Here is a 22381-nt window from a genome sequence, read left to right on the forward strand (position 1 = left end):
GCGGTAAGACGAACGTTCTGGTGAGTCTGCTGGAACAAGCGCACGGTCTTCGTTTCGAAAACGTATACGTGTACTCGAAATCTCTGCAACAACCGAAGTATCGATATCTTGAACGATTGTTCGAGCCTATGGAGGAGATCAGCTATCGCGCGTTCTCCGACAATCGCGACGTCGTTCCGCCCGACGAGGCGCTTCCCGACTCGGTCTTCGTCTTCGACGACGTGGCCTGCGACAAGCAGGACAGAATGAGGGAGTACTTTTCTATGGGTCGACATTCGAATATCGATTGCTTCTATCTCTGTCAGACGTACGCCAAAATACCGAAACATCTCGTGCGCGATAACGCAAATCTGTTGATCCTGTTCAGGCAGGACGGCACCAATCTGCGGCACGTGTACGACGATCACGTGAACATCGACATGTCGTACGACGAGTTTCGCGCCTTCTGTCGCGAGTGTTGGCGACGCACCTACGGTTTCGCCGTAGTAGACAAGGACAGCGCGTTGCGAGGCGGACGGTACAGACGGGGGTTCCACGACTTCGCCGTGCTGTAGAGCCGATCAGTGCGCTTCGCCGAACGACGCGAGTATAAGCGCGATCGCGGAAGAGAGGACCGCGCGAGAGATAGCCAAAACGCGCGCCTTGATTCGCAGGAAGTACGCCGCTCTCAGGGTCGGAAAAATGGAGAGCGAGATCGCTCTGGAAAAGAAGTACGAGCCCATCGTCAAACCTCTGAAACGGCTCGCCGATGACGTGGACCGCAGGGATAAAGGACCGGGCAAGATTGACGACGACGACGACGACGACGACGGCAGCTTTACGCTCGCGAGAAAGATGAAAACGACGAAGAGAGCGAAGAAGGATAGTGACTACGGTGATGACGACGACGATGCAGGCGCCGACCCGGAGCGCGATTACGGGGAGGACGACGACGTATTCACGCCAATAAGGACAACGACGACCGCGGGAAAAAAAGGAGAGTCGCGTCCAGCACGGTTGAGTTCGGCTCCCGCGACGACGACTATTGCGAGCTCCACGCCGATCCACGCCGATTCGGTCCGGTTTTTACCCAGAGAACACGAGATCGTCTCGGAGACTACGACTCCACCCCCCGCGCTAGAGACGTCCGTCAGGGAGTCTTTGAGCACGGTGGAAGGTCGCGACGCTCTGAATAGCCAACTAGGACCGTTAGGGCGGGAGTACGTGGGCGCTCTTCTGAGCGGCGACAGTAAAAAGGAGATCGACCACGTCTACGGAGTGTATCTCGGCGAGCACGGCACGATGCTGGGTAACAAGCGATTTGACGTGGCCCCGGATGACTCCGTGATCATCGACGGTGTACGGTACAAGGGCACGCGCGGTCTGTACGAGTTGATCTTCATGCGAATTCCCAACGCTCGCGTCTACACGGAGAAGGACAAACGAACGTACAGGAGTATACTTTTTGCCACCAGCGCTCACAAACGCGTTCGCAGCGCCGGCATGCCTGTCAAGGGTAACAGGGGACACAAGTACACAAAAATAATAGCGCCGCTCGTACACCCGTCTCACACAGTTGGGACTACGAAGGGCGCCGGACTACCGTCGGCCATGCGACTGACCGACAACGCGATCGATTACGTTCACTGGGACGATCCCAACGAGCTGGTCGATCGACTTCGATTGCTAGACGCTTCTCGTCGGGCCGGCAACAACGCTCACGACAACGAAATTCCGTCGATAATCGAGGAACTTCGCGAGGCCGGTTTCGTCGTAAATTGATCGGTCGCGTCGATCGCGACGGCAGTACGTATCGCGCGCTCTCCAGCGCCTCCCCCGCGCGCGCGATGTCCGTGAACAAATTCGGCATGTCTCTGACAAATCGGAGCAACGGTGACGGAATCGACGGTGCGTCCACGGTGCGATTACGCTCCTCGATCGAATCCCTGCGTAACTACACGCGCAACAACGCGCTCTTTATGAGCGAGGGTTCCTACGACGCGAGGGAGCGCAAGATACGGCGGGTAGCCGCGCCGGAGATCGACACCGACGCGACGAACAAGAGCTACGTCGAGGACGCGATCGGGCGACTCAAGAGCGTCGTGATCGAAGAGATCAAGAAGAACGACGCGACGGAAGAATTGAGAGGCGGAATCGCGACGCTGAAGAACGACGCGCTCCGTTTGAACGAGGATTCCTACGACGCGTGGCCGCGCCGGAGTTCGGCACCGACGCGACGAACAGGAGTTACGTGGAGGACGCGATCAAACGGTTCAAGAGCGCCGTGATCGAAGAGATCGAGAAGAAGAACACCGTCGATCGAGAGTTCACGGGCGTCATCGTGACAAACGCGAACCAGGGTTTGAGAGACGAAATCGCGACGTTTCGAAACGACGCGCTTCTCTTGCGCGAAGAATCCTACGACGCGTCGGAGCGCAAGATACGACGCGTGGCCGCGCCGGAAGTCGGCACCGACGCGACGAACATGGGCTACGTCGAGGGAGCGATCGCGGAGCTCAGAAAGAACTTCAAAGATCTGATAAGAGAATTTAGAAGCCAGTTCGTAACTGTGAAGAATACCGTGGATAAGCACGAAATCCAGATCGCCAGAATTCTGAGTATATTGAACCTTCTTGAGCAATGAGCGTGGAAAAACGGAGACTCGTGGAGGAATTGCACGCGCCGGCGCGAAAAAACTTTCCTCGCCGCCGCGTCGTGGTGCGCGGTTACGACGACCTGTGGCAGGCCGACGTGGTCGAGATGCGTCCCTATTTGCGTGAAAACGCGGGTCACAATTACATTCTGACGGTCATCGATGTGCTGAGCAAGTACGCCTGGGCGATCCCGCTCAAGACTAAGAGCGGAAAGGAGGTCGCGACGGCTCTCGGAAAGATCTTTCGCGAGGACGCGCGACACCCTAGGAATCTGCAAACGGACAAAGGAAAGGAATTCTACAACGCCGACGCGCGCAAAATCTTCGACGCGCGCAAGGTGAATCACTACTCCACGTATTCGGTGATGAAAGCGTCGGTGGTGGAGAGATTCAATCGCACGTTGAAAAACGACATGTGGAAGCTCTTCACGCTCCAGGGATCGTACAGACAGGGGGGACAAACTTCTCTCTTGAAAGAGGAGGAGACACTTTCGCAGCGCCACTTGGCTCTGTCCCTCCGGAAACAGAGAACTAAAATAGGTCACGTGACGAGAGTGGGGAGTAGATGCCATATTCAAATTGGGTGTGCGAGTTTCAGCAACGCAGCCGAGCGCTTCGGCTGGCTTTGGCCAGCTTCGAGCGTCAGCGGTAGAAGAGGATAGACAGATCTACTGTCTTCTTCTTCTCTCTCGAACTATGGCTATTAGCTATGCGATTTCGGATCTCGTGAATGCCGAGTTGACGAGGCGACCAGGCAACGCGTGACATTATATCGGCGCGCGACATTAATTATCCATGTATTTTCCTACATATTAATAAATCTAAAAAATTATTTAATAAAAAATTATTATATACATTTGTTTATGTTAATACAAAATTAAAATTTGAATTAAAATATAAAAATCCACTCTTGGCCAATATGTATGCTTTTTTATTTAACAAGAATCTATTTAACAATTTCTATTTAATTTTAGCGCAATGATATTGCACTAAAAAAATTATAATTTATACTATTCTTCTTTCTGTCATTGAATTTATTTGCCATTAAATGTATAACGTACATATTGTTTCTCAACGGAAACTGCAAAAAAGTGGTGGTCTCTTCCATCAGGAGGAAAATGTGTATATATATATATATATATATATATGCATGTATATACACACACAGCAAGTTCCTTTACACATTTATATTCTACAAGCGATCGAGATATGTCTATTATGAACAAAATTTGTTACGTTTTTAATTTTTAAGCGTGATATTCATTACGGATAATATTTATTGCACGCTTATGCTTTTTAAGCGTAATATCTACTACGGGAAAGATTTGCTGTTATAAAAATATATAAAAAAATCTTATTAATCTAATAATAAAGTATTTTAATAGGATATATTTATAATTAAACAACTAGCAATATACATATAGATACATCTTTATTAATCAATCAGGTAATCTGTAATGTCACATATTCGGCGATTTTGGTTCCTCGATTCATTTACATTTGACAATTTTTATACATATTTGCTCACGTGCATTCACGTTTCTCACAATAGTGATTGTCTCATCGCTTGTGTCTTCTACAAACGCATGCGTAACGGTATTATCTATTTGGTCTTTAACTGTACCTGACATGAAACGGAATTTAGGGCGGCAGTGTGGTCTAGTGGTAGAGCGCCAGACTCCGTAATCTGAGGAACCAGGTTCGAGTCCACTAGACCCATGGAATGTTTTTCCGAAAGCTGCGCCCCCTCCGTGCAAGATTGAGGCCCTTGTGCGGAGCAAACTGGGCTCCGTCTTTCGGAAGAGACGTTAAGCCGTTGGTCCAAAGTTTTTCATAGTTTTCTGCAATTTTGTGTCTGGTAATGTCTCGACTGCATAATAATTCTCACGGTAAAAAATTGTCTGACAAAGTCCAGTCGGATTAATTGGTGACACGTTTAAACCAGTCCAAAGTTACAACATCGTATTTTTTTACTGTTTCATTAATTGACTCTGATCTACAACTGATGCAAAATTTATTGCACAAAATAAACAATCAACTCTTGGGACACTGATTTATTAAATTATATATACAAAATTAGAACAATACTACCTAAATTCACTTAATATTAGTTTACATGAATTCGAGATCATATTACTTCATTTTTATTTTTAACAACTTGTACATATATTCAAATATAATTAGTAGCTTACAAAATATATAACTTGTATACATATAAGAAATATAATTGCAACATATTTTCCCGTCCCACTTAACACAGACTGCGGACTGTCGGATATAAAAATGTCAAGTATCCGGTGTGGTTAAAAAATATGTTGCAAAGCACATACATGCTTCACCCAACTTGCAACATATATAACACACATCATTCACACATTACAATTAAATACAATGACCATTGCAATACATAATATAAACACAAATTCTGCTTTCGCTAGAATTTTGCATCTTTCCTTCGATCTCATCTCCGCCCCAAATCCACCACACTGCCTGAAGGCATACCTTCCTAACAGGAAAATATGACATCTTCAGGTAGATGATTGATCGAAGTAGAAGGACCTACCTAACTGATTTTTTAACTACTCATACATGCATTTACAATTTAACATTCATAAAACAAAATTATTTACGTCTTTTTTTAATAGAATTTTTATAATCCTGTACAATTTTTTTTCTTTTGTTTACATTATTTTTATACGATTCACGTATTCGTTTCATATCACACACGTCATTTATGACATCGCGCTCTAACATTTCTATATTATTATTATTAATATTAATAATTGCATTCTTATGATTACACCACGATACAATATTATTAATCGCAATTATACGCACTACAATTTTATACATATTAGCATGATGTTCTATGCATTCATGCCAATCCATATTAGCGTTCCAATTTTCTAAAAAATCTAACAGTACTTTTAAAACGTTACGACGATGAGCTCTAGTTTTTAACAATTTATTTGTAACGCTTGTAATTTGTCTTATGAAAAATAAAAATGAATTATTTCTTAAACTATTTTCGCAATTTGTACAAGAATTAACTTCTTTAAGAACTAACTTAACAATTTCACTTTGGGAATCTACAGAAGATGCTACAATTACTTCATCGGCAACATTTTTATCCGTAATTAATTCAGATGCTTCATTGTCATTACACATAATATTAGGCATGTCATTATGTTTTAAATAATTTTCAAACGTACATAACAAATTAAAATTATTATTTGTAACTTCACAATTACCGCGACGCATTGAAATACATTGCATATTATTTACAAGTAAAGTAAAAAACGATTCTTGAAATTGACGAGGTGTGGGATTAATATTACGTACAGCATGACTACGAATTTGGCCAAAAAAATTTTCTAATGGATCCTGATTACAAAATCTAGTATTTAATTTTTCAAAATCATATTTTTCACTTAAAATTTTCCACAGTTTTTGAAATCCGTCAATTGTAAACAACCAATTTTTTAAAGTTGGTACCGATTTATTTACTGTACGCGAAATTTTATCAACGAATGCTGTTTTACGCAATATAATTTTCGCATTTACCCAAAATTGATGATGGTTGCTGTTCTTAGTTACACAACAACGCAAATCGTTGCTCTTTTCTCTTTTGTCGTCTCCATTCACGCTGTCAAAAAGATCGTTGAAGAAATTTACTGCTGTCGCTGTTGCTATTCCTTCTTTTTCTCCTATTTGAATTTCTTCATTGTTTATAGATACAGTGCCTACATAAATATAAACATATATATTAATAAATACATAAATTAACACACAAATAAAAACCTAATACATTTATAAACTAATAAATAATACATTAATAAAAAAATATAAACGTTTACAATAATCTCCATTCAAATATTTGTATGTGTGTACATGTTAACCAAGTTAAAATAAAAAAATAAAACAAATTATACAAATATGATAGATATTTTTTTATAGTTACACAATTTTTTTATACTACTTTTTGTGCAAAGAAAAAAACTAAAATTACAGTTCTTAAAGATTTATTCTTTTCTTATTACGTAAGTACTTACATTTCAATGTTGTGAATGTTTGAATAGCACTGGCCATCGTTCCACTCATTGCTTGGACTGCATTTTTTACACGCATTTTACTTATTTTTTCTTCTACCATATGCTCCGCTGTAATTTTCTTTAAAAGTGGTCGAATTGTATTGATCTTTTTATCAATGATCCAAGCTGTTTTTAATATATCCCACGATGCAAATTGGTCTTCTCCCGGAGCATTGGAAACCTGTAATAAATCTTTCGATAGCCAATTATTTCGAATACCTTTGATCAGATGTGGAGGATCATATAGATGTATTATTTCCTGGTTTCCAACTTCGTATGTTTGATCTATATAACAAGACAAATTAAAATAAATTCATGCACGCGCACATACATTTTCATCTTATTTCTCATTTATATATTTACTTTGTGCTCTATTTTCCAAAGTCCTTTTTTTTGTTGTTTGCAATAACAGCTCTTTAATTGCAGCTACATTAGAGGAACCTTGATCGCACACTGTTGCAACTATGTGGAAGCCTGTTTTTGTAATTTCTGATACTACTTCTTTAATGCATCTAATTAACTGAGCGGTATTAGTCTGTTTATCACAAAAATTAAATAAAAGTGGCATCTTCCAGCCAGAATGTAATCCGCGTAACATAAAAACTAAAGCATGATCCGCGACTTTTCCCGTTCGATTGTTGCCCCAATCCTCAAGACCACAAATGACATCCTTCCGAATGTCATAAGTGCACTTAGGTTGGATAGATACCTCATCCCACATCAGAATACATATTTTTTCTTTCATTGACATTTTTTGAGCTACACTCTCTAAATGTCTCAAAATAAATGGGTTTAATCCAGGATATACAGGTATTTTGTGCAACACCGATTGTAACGTTTGTATCGAAGGAATTTGTTTAAATAATGATCTTAAAGTATTATATGCATGCTTCCCCATAGTCTTGTACAGTGTTAATGCGAAGGCTTTCTGTTCTACAGTATAACGTTGTCCCTGCAGAATATAAAATGGTATTATAATCAAATGTACAATATTATATAATAGCAATTACAAAAATTAACATGTAATACATATTTGAAAGTAACATATTTTGTTTATTAAACGGTAATTTCCATCGTTTTATATATATATATATATATGTATATATATATCAGGGTGTCACTGAATGTTTGGTACTTTTCTCATATTTAGATAGAGCGAGCCAAACTGAGTCGAAAAGTCATGTACCATTTTGCAATTTTCGCGATAGTTGATGAGTTATTAATGATTAAAAATCGCCGTATTGGCCCGCCCACCGCCAAATCCAAGCGCGCGGTGAGATGCGGCCGCCCCGCGGTCGGCGCGCGGGCAGTTGTTTACTACAAGCGGCGATGATGACACGGCGCGACGCACGAGCGGCGCGTAACGCCGGGCCCCCGTCCTGAGCGATGATAGTTTCTCGCCTTTTTAAAACAGAAATAAAATTTTCTAACAACATAGAAAAATTTTTTGTGCGTACGTATGTACATACGTGTGTACATGCATACACACAGGAACATATCGATTGTACTGCTTAAAAAAGCGATTACTCAATTTACTTTTTTTCTTATAGTAAGTAACGGTTGTCTTTAAGAAAGAATATTTTCTTGATGATAGTCTTAAAATGTACAAATTTTAGAAAGAGTCTTTATCATGTACTCGAAAGAAGAATTTATACTCCTTCAAAGAACATAATAAAATTTTATCAAAGAAAAGTCAAAATAATAAATAAAGTAATATGAGGACCCTCGAGATTAAAATAGGAGAAGTCAAGGCTATGAGGGTCAGACGCAGATCACAGTGCGTAATATCAGAAATAACTGATTTATTCGTCGTTTTGATACATTACATCGATCCGTACGTTTCGGCTCAGTTTTGAGCCATCTTCAGCGGTAGTTACAGAAATTAAGTTACACGTTCTCCGTACCGTATGGTGAGTATACTGATTCAAAGTATCAGAAAAATAGACGAATTGATCCATATCTGTAAATTTGTTCAATTAATGTTGAGATATTAAAAAGATCCCTTAGGAAACTCACCATTCGGTCTGAAATACGTGGAATACAGAGCCATGTACATAATGAATACTCTCTGCGAGAAGACTTGACGATCTTATCGACACGACACATGCACAGCAATGATATGAAAGGTCTTGCAAGAAGAGGCATGTCGTAGGTCAACACACCGGCGATGATTATAACAAAGCACGATTTGACACCGTCTCAAAATGACACGGATTTTTTGCATCATGCATATGTCACGGTTTTGAGCAAATTGTAATCTCATGCTCATGAACTTTGGTCGTTGGCAAATCGGGGTTTTACTATTGGTACATGTAATATTGTGACGGTGTCAAATCGTGCTTTGTTATAATCCTCGCCGGTGTGTTGACCTACGACATGCCTCTTCTTGCAAGACTTTTCATATCATTGTGTGTCGTGTCGACAAGATCGTCAAGTCTTCTCGCAGAGAGTATTCATTATGTAAATGGCTCTGTATTCCACGTTTTTCAGACCAAATGGTGAGTTTTCTAAGGGATCTTTTTAATATCTCAATATTAATTGAACAAATTTAAAGATATGGATCAATTGGTCAATGTTTCTGATACTTTGAATCAGTATACTCACCATACGGTACGGAGAACGTGTAACTTAATTTCTGTAACTACCGCTGAAGATGGCTCAAAACTGAGCCGAAACGTACGGATCGATGTAATGTATCAAAACGACGAATAAATCAGTTATTTCTGATATTACGCACTGTGATCTGCGTCTGACCCTCATAGCCTTGACTTCTCCTATTTTAATCTCGAGGGTCCTCATATTACTTTATTTATTATTTTGACTTTTCTTTGATAAAATTTTATTATATTCTTTGAAGGAGTATAAATTCTTCTTTCGAGTACATGATAAAGACTCTTTCTAAAATTTGTACATTTTAAGACTATCATCAAGAAAATATTCTTTCTTAAAGACAACCGTTACTTACTAAAAGAAAAAAAGTAAATTGAGCAATCGCTTTTTTAAGCAGTACAATCGATATGTTCCTGTGTGTATGCATGTACACACGTATGTACATACGTACGCACAAAAAATTTTTTTATGTTGTTAGAAAATTTTATTTCTATTTAAAAAAGGCGAGAAACTATCATCGCTCAGGACGGGGGCGTTACGCGCCGCTCGTGCGTAATCATCGCCGCTTGTAGAAAACAACTGCCCGCGCGCCGACCGCGGGGCGGCCGCATCTCGCCGCGCGCTTGGATTTGGTGGTGGGCCGGGCTAATACGGCGATTTTTAATCATTAATAACTCATCAACTATTGCGAAAATTGCAAAATGGTACATGACTTTTCGACTCAGTTTGGCTCGCTCTATCTAAATATGAGAAAAGTACCAAACATTCAGTGACACCCTGTATATATATATATATATAGGGCGGCAGTGTGGTCTAGTGGTAGAGCGCCAGACTCGTAATCTGAAGAACCAGGTTCGAGTCCACTAGAGCCATGTAAACATGGAATGTTTTTCCGAAGCTGCGCCCCTCCGTGCAAGATAGGCTCTTGTGCGGAGCAAACTGGGCTCAGGGAGTGCACACTCCCGTACTATTTTGTCGTCTAGCGTTTCAGCGCCATCTTATAGTTTTCCCTCGTGAAAATGGAACTACGTAGCAAAATGGCGTCATCCGTCGGTAAAAATGCGCAACGTTTTAGTATCCATAGGGCCAGTTTCACCATCTCCGATTAATGTGATCCTTCGAAACTCATTCTTTGTCTCTTTCGTAAGAACTCCGCGAGTCAATTATCGTAAGTTACTACAGAAGGAACGCTCGCGTAAATGTAGTGACAGTGACATAATTGGAGAAATCATTACAATTATTTTTATAACTTTGACCAACTGCCAGAAAATCCAAAAGACATTACGAGGATATTTAAATTGGAAAAAGTTGAGTTCTGATGTCACCATATTAACTTTCTGTCTCTTGCCCTGAGATTGTAGGAACTTGATTTTGTTCTATATCTTTATCGATTATGTAAAGAACAGGAGTAATCTGTTGGTGCAAAGTGCTTATGGCATACTTTAAATGTTTGTAAATTCTGAGCACAATAATTCATTGACTGACCCAATTTTAAACTGTGTATCCATTGTGAACATCTCTCAATATCTTTTGGAAATTTGTGTGAAGGCACTTTTACTCCTGACTTACAGCCAGGAACGCAACAACTTTTGCCCATGTTCTAATAAAAGTTAAGCAGTTTGGGAATTTTTGTATAAACTCTTACAATTTTACTGTATTTAGAGATGTGCAACTCCGAAGGATTTGTGAAATCAAATTGAATTTCACTATTTGTTTCGAAACCACCCAGGTAGCACATACACGTTTCAAAAATGTTTTATAAGCGTTTTCCGAAACGTTTTATAACCAATTTCTAGAAACGTTTGTCACGAGTAAAAATGTCCATTCAAAAAACGTTCGAAGGAACGTTTCTTTCCCGATAAAATAACGTTTAAAAAACTATTATAGAAACGTTTTGTTTTAACGATAAAGACATTTTAGATAAAGACGTTTAAAATTCCTACTTTTCACGTCTTTTGAACGTGTTTATGCCGTCTTTGAGACATGCGTGAGAGGCTTCTAAAAGCTTTATGCATATACCATTTATGACGTCTATTCTTTTTCGAAGAAATTCATGAACTGGTGCACATTCATACAATAAGTTAAAGTGAAACAAAATATACTTGTCTCACTCTAACTTAATTACATTACTGATGTTCACCATTTCAGGAAGTTCTTCAAAACGGAACACACGTATAAATGTTCTTTCAATGACCACGTTCAGCAGAACGTTTATTTTGCAATTGTTGGAAGTTTTCTAAGCGTAGATTGGAAACTAATATGTGCTACCTGGGCAAATCAAACCAAACCGACAAAATTGCATGCAAATGTAAAAAAAATCAAATTGACATTATGGACCCGGCTTAATGGTTTGCACATCTACTAATTACGTATTAATATAATAAATTTACCAATCTTCTCCGTTCTTTGCGAATGCGGAAGTGGAATGCGTAAAAGGCAAAAGCGAGATGCTGACGCAACGTTTCAACGTTTTAGGACGACACACGAGATACGTCCGAATAAGATACACAGAGGAAACGCCGATCGTCGACTCTGAAAAATAGAATAAGAATATTGACATTAATTTGTGCCGATTCTCGCTCGATTCACCATTTACGAGAATTCTGATAATTAACTTACCAATCTGCCCCGTTCCTTGCGAATGCGGAAGTGGAATGCGCAAAAGGCAAAAGCGAGAGGCTGACGCCACGTTTCAGGACGATATACGAGATAAGTACGTCCGAATAAGATACACAGAGGAACCCGATCGTCGACTCTGAAAAATAGAATAAGAATATTGACATTAATTTGTGCCGATTCTCGCTCGATTCACCATTTATGAGAATTCTGATAATTAACTTACCAATCTGCCCCGTTCCTTGCGAATGCGGAAGTGGAATGCGCAAAAGGCAAAAGCGAGAGGCTGACGCCACGTTTCAGGACGATATACGAGATAAGTACGTCCGAATAAGATACACAGAGGAACCCGATCGTCGACTCTGAAAAATAGAATAAGAATATTGACATTAATTTGTGCCGATTCTCGCTCGATTCACTATTTACGAAAATTCTGATAATTAACTTACCAATATTCTCCGTTCTTTCCGAATGTGGAAGTGGAATGCGCAAAAGGCCAAAGCGAGAGGCTGACGCAACGTTTCAGGACGACACACGAGACACATCCATGTATGTACACATCCATACCGCACAAAATGACCGATCGTAATAACACGTAATAACTCCGTGTCGCGATCAGTCGCGATGCTCGTGATTGCTCGCCCGTTGTTGCCCGGTTGCCCGTTATGTATACGTGACCTACGTGACTCGGCCACTCGGCTCACGTGACTGATTCAACTGACGCCATATTGAATTTTGGCTACGTAGTTCCATTTTCACGATGGAAAACTATTAGATGGCGCTGAAACGGTAGACGATGAAATTGTACGGGAGAGTACGGACCCTGACTGGGCTCCGTCTTTCGGAAAGAGACGTTAAGCCGTTGGTCCAAAAGGGTTAAAGTGAGAGGAGAAAGGGTAGTAGTATAAAGGTTTGGGTAACGTTCCTTATAAAAACGACTTGCAAACCCTGCGGGGATAAGCAATAAAGATAGTTTATGAGTTTATATATATATATATAAATTATTATATACTTTCGTGCGTATTTCTTTTACAGAATATCTATTTAATAGAAATCGCTATAATTTTAACCTCATTTTCTGTATTACGATCAATTAAAAACTACTAATTACTTTGCTACACAGTACACGCACACGCGCGCGTGTGTGTATTATATATATATATATATATATATATATATATATTTGACTGTGTTGTGTATATGCAATTTATTTTTGTTGCCCACATATAAAATCAGAAAATGTTTCTTTTTGTATGATTTGAATGGATTCGAACTAATAAATTAACGAATGAATGTGTGAATAGATATGCGTGTGTGTGGGTGTGTGTAACATATTTTGTAAAGTGTATATTTTGACATAAAAATATTTTAATATAAAATAATAATTAATAATAACTAGAATTACAACATTGTATTAAATGACGATCGGTAAAAGAAAGACTTTGAAATATATTAAAATACTACAAAAATGGGAAAGTAATAAAGGTAATTATTATAAATATTTAGTTTATTATATAATACACATATACATATATATATACACATATATATATACACATATATATATATATATATAAATATAAATATATACATATATATATTTAAAATATTATATATATATATATTTAAAATATTATATATATATGTTTGTGTGTGTGTGTGTGTGTGTGTGCACACTCACACAAAACAGTTTCAATATTTAAAATATAGTATCAGAAATATAATATGCAATATATGATAGAAATATATAATCAATATATACAGATAATACAATATACAGACAATGGAAATTAAGTTCTATTTCTTCGTAAACTCAACGTTATTGTAGACAACTGCACCACCTTTGCTGACAACAATCTAAAATAGAAAATAGTATGTAAAAATTGCGTATAGGAATAAAATACATAATTCGTACTAAAAATATTATTATTGTTCGAGAGCACGCGGTAGCGCGATGTAGCGCGAGGCAACGAGACGACCACAAAAAACAGCAAGTCCACAAATACACAAAAATAAAACAAAGTATATTCAAAGTCTAATGTGTACAATTATTTACAGAGTTCAGAGCCGTGAGTGATAGCGCGCACTGAATCTATCACAGCGAAAAGCAGAGAGTTTAGCTGCACAAGCTAATTCGGTGTCGAGGGCGGATTGCGAGTAGCGTTTAAGCGGTTTGCAAGTAGCGTTCAAGCGATTTGCACGAGCGGTGATTCTAAGCGGGTGAACTCAAGCAAGCGAGTGCGAATAGTATGAAGCGGTGTACTGGCGGTGATCTTGGAACGAAATCGATTCCGCGGCGCAGCGGCGATCCTTTTATCACCTCCGAGGCGAAACTCCCTCCAGGCTCGTTACGAATAATTTCGGGAGGGTGATTGGCCACCGGCGGCCTACGTCACCGTGCTTACGTCACGGTTTTCAAGTGTCGATCCGAAGCGATCGTTACTTGTTTTCGACTGCTTTGTTTATAGCATGGATCTTTCCTTGGTGAAAGCGTTGTTGCTTGACTTTATTTGTGCGCCCGGTCGGCCGTGGCTGTGTTGTTACTAGCAATTAGCGAACTTTTCGATGCGATGAAAGATCCATGCTATACTGAACAAATTTATTCGTGAATAGGCTACTTGACATGCGATTAATGCGATTTCCAGCAGGGAAACCAGCGCAATCTCAAACATCCCGCCCGCCTCGGCAAGTGTTGACGAAACATGGTGCGCTCGAACGTGCGACGGAAGTCGCGGCGGAAGATATCGATCTTCAATCGATTTGCAATGATCGTGATTCCGGCGCGTGGTGCCGGCGAGCTATGGCGGCGTGGTGCGGCTGCGCAGTGTCACAACGCGTGGTGATCTCGAGCGAGACACATAAACATTCGCGATGCACGTAACGCGAATTCGGTGACAAGTGATACGTGAAAGTGAATTTGTGTGTCGCACAGAAAGTGAAGTTGAGGCGGAGGGCCGAAATAAGTGGTTGAATGGATCTTCAACATTGGCAGAAGGCCGATGAAGGACGATTACGTGAAGAGGACATAAAATATTGGCGGAAGGCCTACAGGAACAATTGAGTGACAGTGAGTATCGGTGGTCTCACGCGTCCCTCGGCGGCGGCTGGTATCGCGGCGGATCGAGGCTCGCGCGAGCGACGGCGCGACGGCGGGGAGCGACGACGCGCGAAGCACGTGGTGATCACGTGTATCGTTGCGAGCGTGGATTCGCGAGTATGCGAAAGTCGCGAAAATGCGAGTAAGTACGCGAGTGAATTACCGTGTTACCGCGAGTGCAGTGACGGTGAACAGTGCACCGAGTTCGATGACATTGGTGGCAGAAGGCCATGAACAATTAATGGTCAACTGCGCAAACGACAATGAGTGACCGGTAATGTGAACGGTGAATTCGACAGCGAACATCGACAAGTGCGAATTGACATGAAGTGGCACGCAACACGTGACAAGGTATACCGCGAAACGACGGACTGAAATAAACGCGAGAAGACGAACAGAAATGTACGCGAGAAGACGAACAGAAATGTACGCGAGAAGCCGGACAGAAATACAACGGTGTAGTGAGGAGAATCGACGGAGGGTGTAAGGCTCCGTTTCGATCCTCCCGACGGCGGATTGCACGACGATCTTCCGCTCAGGCAGCTCGGCGTCAGGAATCTCGTCGCTCTCGTCCGGCCACCAGGTTCGGTTCTCCTGCGGCCACGCTGAGCCCGTCCATCTCAGGAGATAGCCGGTCAGCTCGCTGGGAGCTATCCCCTGGGAAGCGCAGTTGATCGGGTCGTCTCCGGGAACGTGCCGCCACTGAGTCTCGGGAGGAGTCAGTGGGAGAAGAGACACCCGGTTGGCCACGAACGGCTTCCATCTGGATGCGGTATCTTTGACCCTGTGAAGTGTCACGCGGGCGTCGGACTAGCGGAAGATTGGAGCTGCGGACAAACTTAAAGTGTCGCGAGCGTGTCGCGTGAACTTGGTGAGCATTGTGAAGTGTGGAGGAGCCGTGCCTCGTGACGCGGAGGTCGACGGCAGCGGCGTGGTTTCGCTCGGATGCGTCGGCGAGGCCGTGGATCGTAAGTGCGCGATAACGACGGTGTTTCTGAGGGATCCCGACGGGAATGTCCTCAGAGTTCGCGGCCCGTTTACGCAACGGGATCCCGCCCGCCGTGCAGGGTTCGCGCGGTTCGGTGTGCACGGAGGTCGCGTCGTCGACGGGCTTGCGGGTTATGGCGAGGTTCTTCGGCGGTGATGAGACCGGCCGTCGGACGACGTACCGGCCAGCGGATGTGCGCTCGTGGGTGCGCACGGAGTGTTGCTTGTTCTCCTTGAGCGGCGATGAGACCGGCAGTCGGACGACGTACTGGCCAGCGGATGTGCGCTCGTAGGTGCGCACGGAGTGTCTCTCGCACTCCCTTTCCTCGGGGGTGCGCCTGACGACAGAGGAGTGAGCGTGGAGTGAGCTGCGGTGACCAAGAAGAGAGGTCGCACCGCAGCCCCCTGACAGAATCCATCCCAGGGTGGTTTTCTGCGCGATCGGCGTTTGCGGTTTTCCTCGGCGGAGACCATCCTCCAGGATGGCCGAGCACACCTCAGCGCCCAGAAGCAGCTCGACTGGGTCGTTGGCGGCGAAACGGGGATCGGCGAGTGGGAGCCCCTGAAGATGAGGCCACGTGGTGCTGCACTTGATCGCGGAGCCCTGGTACAGGGAGAGACGCGGAAGCACGAACGCGACGGCGGTGAGCGCGGCTCCGGTGGTCGAAGACGTGAGACTCAACGACACTTTGCCCCGAGTGGATCCGGATAGTGAGCCGCCGATACCGAAGATCGACATTCGGGTGCGCGATCGCGGCAGGCGCAGCCGTCGCACCAGGGACTCCGACACGATCGACACTTCGGAGCCTTGGTCGATGAGAGCCCGAACTTCGTATGGAGCACCTTGACGGTCGGTGACGATCACGCGCGCGGTCGCGAGGAGGATCGCCTTGCGGTCGTCGGTCCTTCCGACGGCGGAAAGCGTGCTGGCCTCAGCGGCGGGTTTCGGCTCGGAAACGTACGCGTCGTGAAGCATCGTGTGGTGACGCGAGTTACACGTCATACAGTTCCTGGTGGACAGACACTTTGCCACCGTGTGGTTGCCGAGACAGTTAAAGCATAGCTTGTTAGTCTCGGCCACTGTCTTTCGCTCACTGGCCGGCTTGGCCTTGAAGTCGGGGCACCCCATGAGCGAGTGCTCCCCGTTGCAGAGCGGACACTGCGAAGGCTCCGTGCGCTTCGCGTTGTGCGTTTTCGCGGACCGTGATGGTTCACTCGCGGTGTTAACTGTGGTTTTCGGATAAGCGGCGTTCAGCGTGAGAATGCGTCTAGTGATAAAGTTCATTAACGTGTCGTGAGACGGTGGTTCGCAGGAGTCTCCCGAGGAGGATTCCCATTCCAGACGTGTTCGCGAGTCGAACAGATCGACGACGAGGTGATTGAAAAGGTCCATACCGTGTGAGTCGATGGGCCTCCCGATGCTCTCTTGAGCATTAACGGCAGACGTGACGGCGTTATGGACGCGGCTGAGCTCATCGGCGGTAGCGGCTTTCATCTTCGCCACGGCGGTAAACGTGGCAAAGTTGGAGCGTATCAGCTCCTTCTTATTTTCGTAATGCGTGCTTAACATTGCCCATGCGCGGGCGTAATTGTCTCCGGTCACCGTTAATGAACGCACTAACTTTTCAGCGGGCCCTTGCAGACAAGATCGGAGGTAGTGGAACCGCTCTATATTTGAGATCGACGAATTCTCGCCGATGACCGACAGGAAGAGATCCCGAAACGGCGGCCATTCCTCGTACGTTCCCGAAAAACGCGGTAATTGAATGCGCGGCAGCGAAGTCTTGGGAGCGTGTTCGCCACTTTGCTCCGGCCCGGTTGGCACTCTGGGCGACGCGGATTTCAAGGAGTTTGCGACGGAGGTGAGCAAGCTGTGCTGATGCACGTACGCATTCTCGACGGTGTCAAAAAAGTCGGTTTTATTGTACTCACTCTCGGTGTAGCGATCTCCGTAGCATGCCCGAATGAGATCGTGGTTCGACTCAAATTTGGCCCACAGGTCGTCGAGAATGCGGATGCGAGTGCTCACAGCGTCGAGGGTAATGTTCTCTACACCCTGCTTCCGTAGGTTGGTCATTGCGTGGGCGATGCGCCTGTGGATTTCGTGCTGACTGCTCAGCATGGCGCTCTGATCCAGGCTCATGGTTGCAGTCGTCCGTTGAGGAAGCACTCCCGAATTAGCGGTTGCCGGTCGGATCCGGCTCGAAGGACCAGAATGTTCGAGAGCACGCGGTAGCGCGATGTAGCGCGAGGCAACGAGACGACCACAAAAAACAGCAAGTCCACAAATACACAAAAATAAAACAAAGTATATTCAAAGTCTAATGTGTACAATTATTTACAGAGTTCAGAGCCGTGAGTGATAGCGCGCACTGAATCTATCACAGCGAAAAGCAGAGAGTTTAGCTGCACAAGCTAATTCGGTGTCGAGGGCGGATTGCGAGTAGCGTTTAAGCGGTTTGCAAGTAGCGTTCAAGCGATTTGCACGAGCGGTGATTCTAAGCGGGTGAACTCAAGCAAGCGAGTGCGAATAGTATGAAGCGGTGTACTGGCGGTGATCTTGGAACGAAATCGATTCCGCGGCGCAGCGGCGATCCTTTTATCACCTCCGAGGCGAAACTCCCTCCAGGCTCGTTACGAATAATTTCGGGAGGGTGATTGGCCACCGGCGGCCTACGTCACCGTGCTTACGTCACGGTTTTCAAGTGTCGATCCGAAGCGATCGTTACTTGTTTTCGACTGCTTTGTTTATAGCATGTATCTTTCCTTGGTAAAAGCGTTGTTGCTTGACTTTATTTGTGCGCCCGGTCGGCCGTGGCTGTGTTGTTACTAGCAATTAGCGAACTTTTCGATGCGATGAAAGATCCATGCTATACTGAACAAATTTATTCGTGAATAGGCTACTTGACATGCGATTAATGCGATTTCCAGCAGGGAAACCAGCGCAATCTCAAACAATTATTTACTTACATATTTTGTCTTATATTCCTAAATATTATGCGTTGTAAGGATTAGCCTTTTTTCCTCTTCTATGTTTAAAATTTAACTATTTTGTTCCTTTCCACATTTTTCCACATGTATCCTTTATTTTAAAATCTGTCACCTAAATACATAATTAATCTTAGTTAAAAAATTTTAAAGTTACATTAGATTAAAATGTTTAAGAACTTTTGCAAGTAAAAAAAACTTTCCAAAACCTTATTGAACCTTACCTTGCTAAAAATATTTTCTTCAGTTACCCAAAATAAAATATTGCCTTAAAGATAACTGTACATAACATGCATATCACAAATGCATTTAAAGATCTTGAAAGTTCACAATGCAAAATCGATAGGTTGAAAATCAGGAAATAGATCGATAGTCCAGACGACACATTAGTGTCTCAAAAACAGATACACACCATAATCCACACGCAGGAAAATTAGCACATACATAAATATAATCAGTTAATGAGCAGATCGAAAAAAAGTGCAATATAAATTTAAAAAATGAAATATAAACTGGCGAAAAGCTTTCATGTTTATAATTAAAATGTTAAATTTATATTAAAACGTTAAAAACCCATATTAATAGAATGTTACCCTCGAGACCAATATATAATTGTAGATTATGGAAAATTAATTATAAAAAATATAATAAAATAATTATAGAAAAAATATATAAAATAATGGGCATAAATACGTGGAATAAAGATACAAATTAATAAATCAACATTAGATTATAAAAAATTTTGAAAATAGATATTGTAAAATAATAAAAAACATATAACATCTAATTAACATAATAATTGAAAACTATAAGAAAATAAAGAAAATAAATAAAATAAATAAGAAAAAAAAGAAAGAAGAAAAAAGTAAAAAACCAATTAGCACCATCATCAATCAGTTAAAAACCCCTTTACCATAAAACACGCCATATTGTTAATATTTTTAATGTATGGAAAAATACAAAATTTAATATAATGCATTTTTCCGTAGTTATACACATACAGTAATAAAAATAAGCAAATATAAATATAAAATTCACACATGTATAATGATCAATATGTATAATTTCTCGTGAGAATCTCGGTTTTATATATGTGATGCATTCATATTAGCAAACATATTAATAACATTCATAACACAAAAAAATAGAAAAATATTTAAAAAATAAAATAGAAATTAAGACTGCGTTCCAAAATTCACTACTAGTACTAAAAATCTATAATGTGACATAAATTATAGATTTGCAGTACTGGCAGTGAATATCGGAACGCAGCCATAAAAAAATAAAATAAAAAAATAAAAGAAATAAGAAAGTACAAAGATAATAAAACATTACAGTAACAAAATTTTAAACAAACATACCCCTGATGCACGCTTTAGATTTTTTTCAATCATGTCGAAGAAGATTTTCTGATATTTTGTTAAGTCCGTAGTGATATTCTTCCATTTGTTTGGTTGTAAATTCAGTAAATTCTTCTTTTCTCTTCTCTGTTTTTCAATAATTTTTTTTTATAAATAGATTTCTTCATTTTTCTCACATTCTTTTGTAACTCTAGCACTTTATTGTCTTTCGAATTCAATGATATAGAATTAGGATTGCACTGCACATTTTCAACCGTTTCATTGATTTTACTAGTACTGGCATTACATGACATAATGTCACTATTATTACTGTTAATATTGATATTAATATTAACAGTTTCTATTTCATCTGATAGATGCATAGATGGAATAGCATCATTTTTTAGCACACGTCTTTTTGTGTCAACACAAATCATATGATCTGGAAAATGTAAAGTACAGATCCGTAATTCTTTCAGTATTGTATTCGAGGCACCTGTAACATAAACAAAATTTTTGTAAACATATTATATATTACACACACACACACACACACACACACACACACACACACACACACACACACACACACACACACACACACACACACGCACACACGCACACACGCACACACGCACACACGCACACACGCACACACGCACACACGCACACACATGAGTGCGTATATGTGCGTATGCTTATATTTCCAACATAAGCAAATATATATATAAGTATTATTTCCATATTAATATAAATATTATTTCTATGTTACCTATCAAATCAGTCCGTCCAATTGTTCTTAGCCATTGTTCTGCTTTTTGCGTATCTCGTGGAAGCCTATGTACAGGTGTACTGCTGTCCTTCGACATGCAGTTGGGCACACAGCACTTACGTACCATCCTGGTATAAAAATACTTACTAAAATACCAATAATTATATTAATATAAATGATAATATATATATTTAATATTCTAAACTAAATATTATATAAATATTACATATATATATATATATAAATGTTACTACGTTTACGCGAGCGTTACTTCTGTAGTAACTTACGATACATCACTCGTTTACGCGGAGTAAATTATCGCAAGTTACTACAAAATCCTGTTTATGCGAAGAAAAATCCCGTTTACGCGAAGGAGTTATCGTAAGTTACTACAAAAGTAACGCTCGCGTAAACATAGTATCGGTTACGCGGAGTAAATTATCGTAAGTTACTACAAAATCTTGTTTACGCGAAAGAAAATCCTATTTACGCGAAGAAATTATCATAAGTTACTACAGAAGTAACGCTCGCGTAAACGTAGTATGTGTAATATATGTAAATAAAAATAACCTTATCGTTTCGATAAATCCTTTCAGCTTTCCTTCCTTCTACTCTATTCCTCTTGCAAATTCTATGCTGCGGTCCAATACAATATAATTTTGCACAATATGTTCAAATCTCAACGAATCTCAACGAATCTTCATGAGCTCAGCCGCACTCAGCCGTGCTTTTACTGTTTGGAGACGAGGGGATTAGAGAGGAGAAGGGAAAGAAACGACGGTGCTGCCTCTATCGCTGTCCCCCGATACTCCCACTTCCGTCGCCCAAAAATTCTGGGAGTTTGTCCCCCCTGCGTACAGATGGATAGACTCGCTGCCGCGCCTCTTGTCGAATTACAATCGTCGCAGACACAGAACGATTGGAATGCGTCCGGCGGACGTGACGCCCACCGTCGCCGCAAAACTGCTGCGCACGGTGTACAGTCGCGCGAAGATCGCCGCGCCGGCGAGATTTCGAGTCGACGATCCGGTGCGCGTGAGCAAATTCAAAACGATCTTCGAAAAGGGCTACACTCCCAATTGGACCACCGAGATATTTCGCGTAGCCAAAGTACAAAGGACCAATCCCGTTACGTATCTGCTGAAAGACGTTCGCGGAGAAGCGATAGCCGGAGGATTCTACGAACACGAGTTGCTGCGCGTCTCCAATCCCGACGTCTATCTCGTGGAAAAAGTCCTGCGTAAGCGC

At 42.0% G+C, this 22381-nt stretch overlaps 1 long non-coding RNA gene and 2 pseudogenes across 1 annotated transcript; 1 reads left to right on the forward strand and 2 right to left on the reverse strand.

Annotated features, from left to right (window-relative positions):
* The window catches only part of LOC139780619 (uncharacterized), a 186398-nt pseudogene that overhangs the window by 100773 nt on the left and 63244 nt on the right, over positions 1 to 22381 (forward strand).
* LOC139780620 (uncharacterized) lies at positions 10558 to 12735 on the reverse strand. Its single transcript, XR_011720295.1, has 4 exons — positions 12399 to 12735; positions 12176 to 12311; positions 11953 to 12088; positions 10558 to 11865 (listed from the first exon to the last, which is right to left on the reverse strand). It is a non-coding gene; the product is annotated as an uncharacterized lncRNA (long non-coding RNA).
* LOC139780618 (uncharacterized) lies at positions 18841 to 20873 on the reverse strand (annotated as a pseudogene).

This window comes from Temnothorax nylanderi, unplaced genomic scaffold (assembly GCF_030848795.1).
Source record: "Temnothorax nylanderi isolate EJ_2023f unplaced genomic scaffold, tnyl_v1.0 TNYL_tig0288_pilon, whole genome shotgun sequence".
Classification (NCBI taxonomy): Eukaryota; Metazoa; Arthropoda; class Insecta; order Hymenoptera; family Formicidae; genus Temnothorax; species Temnothorax nylanderi.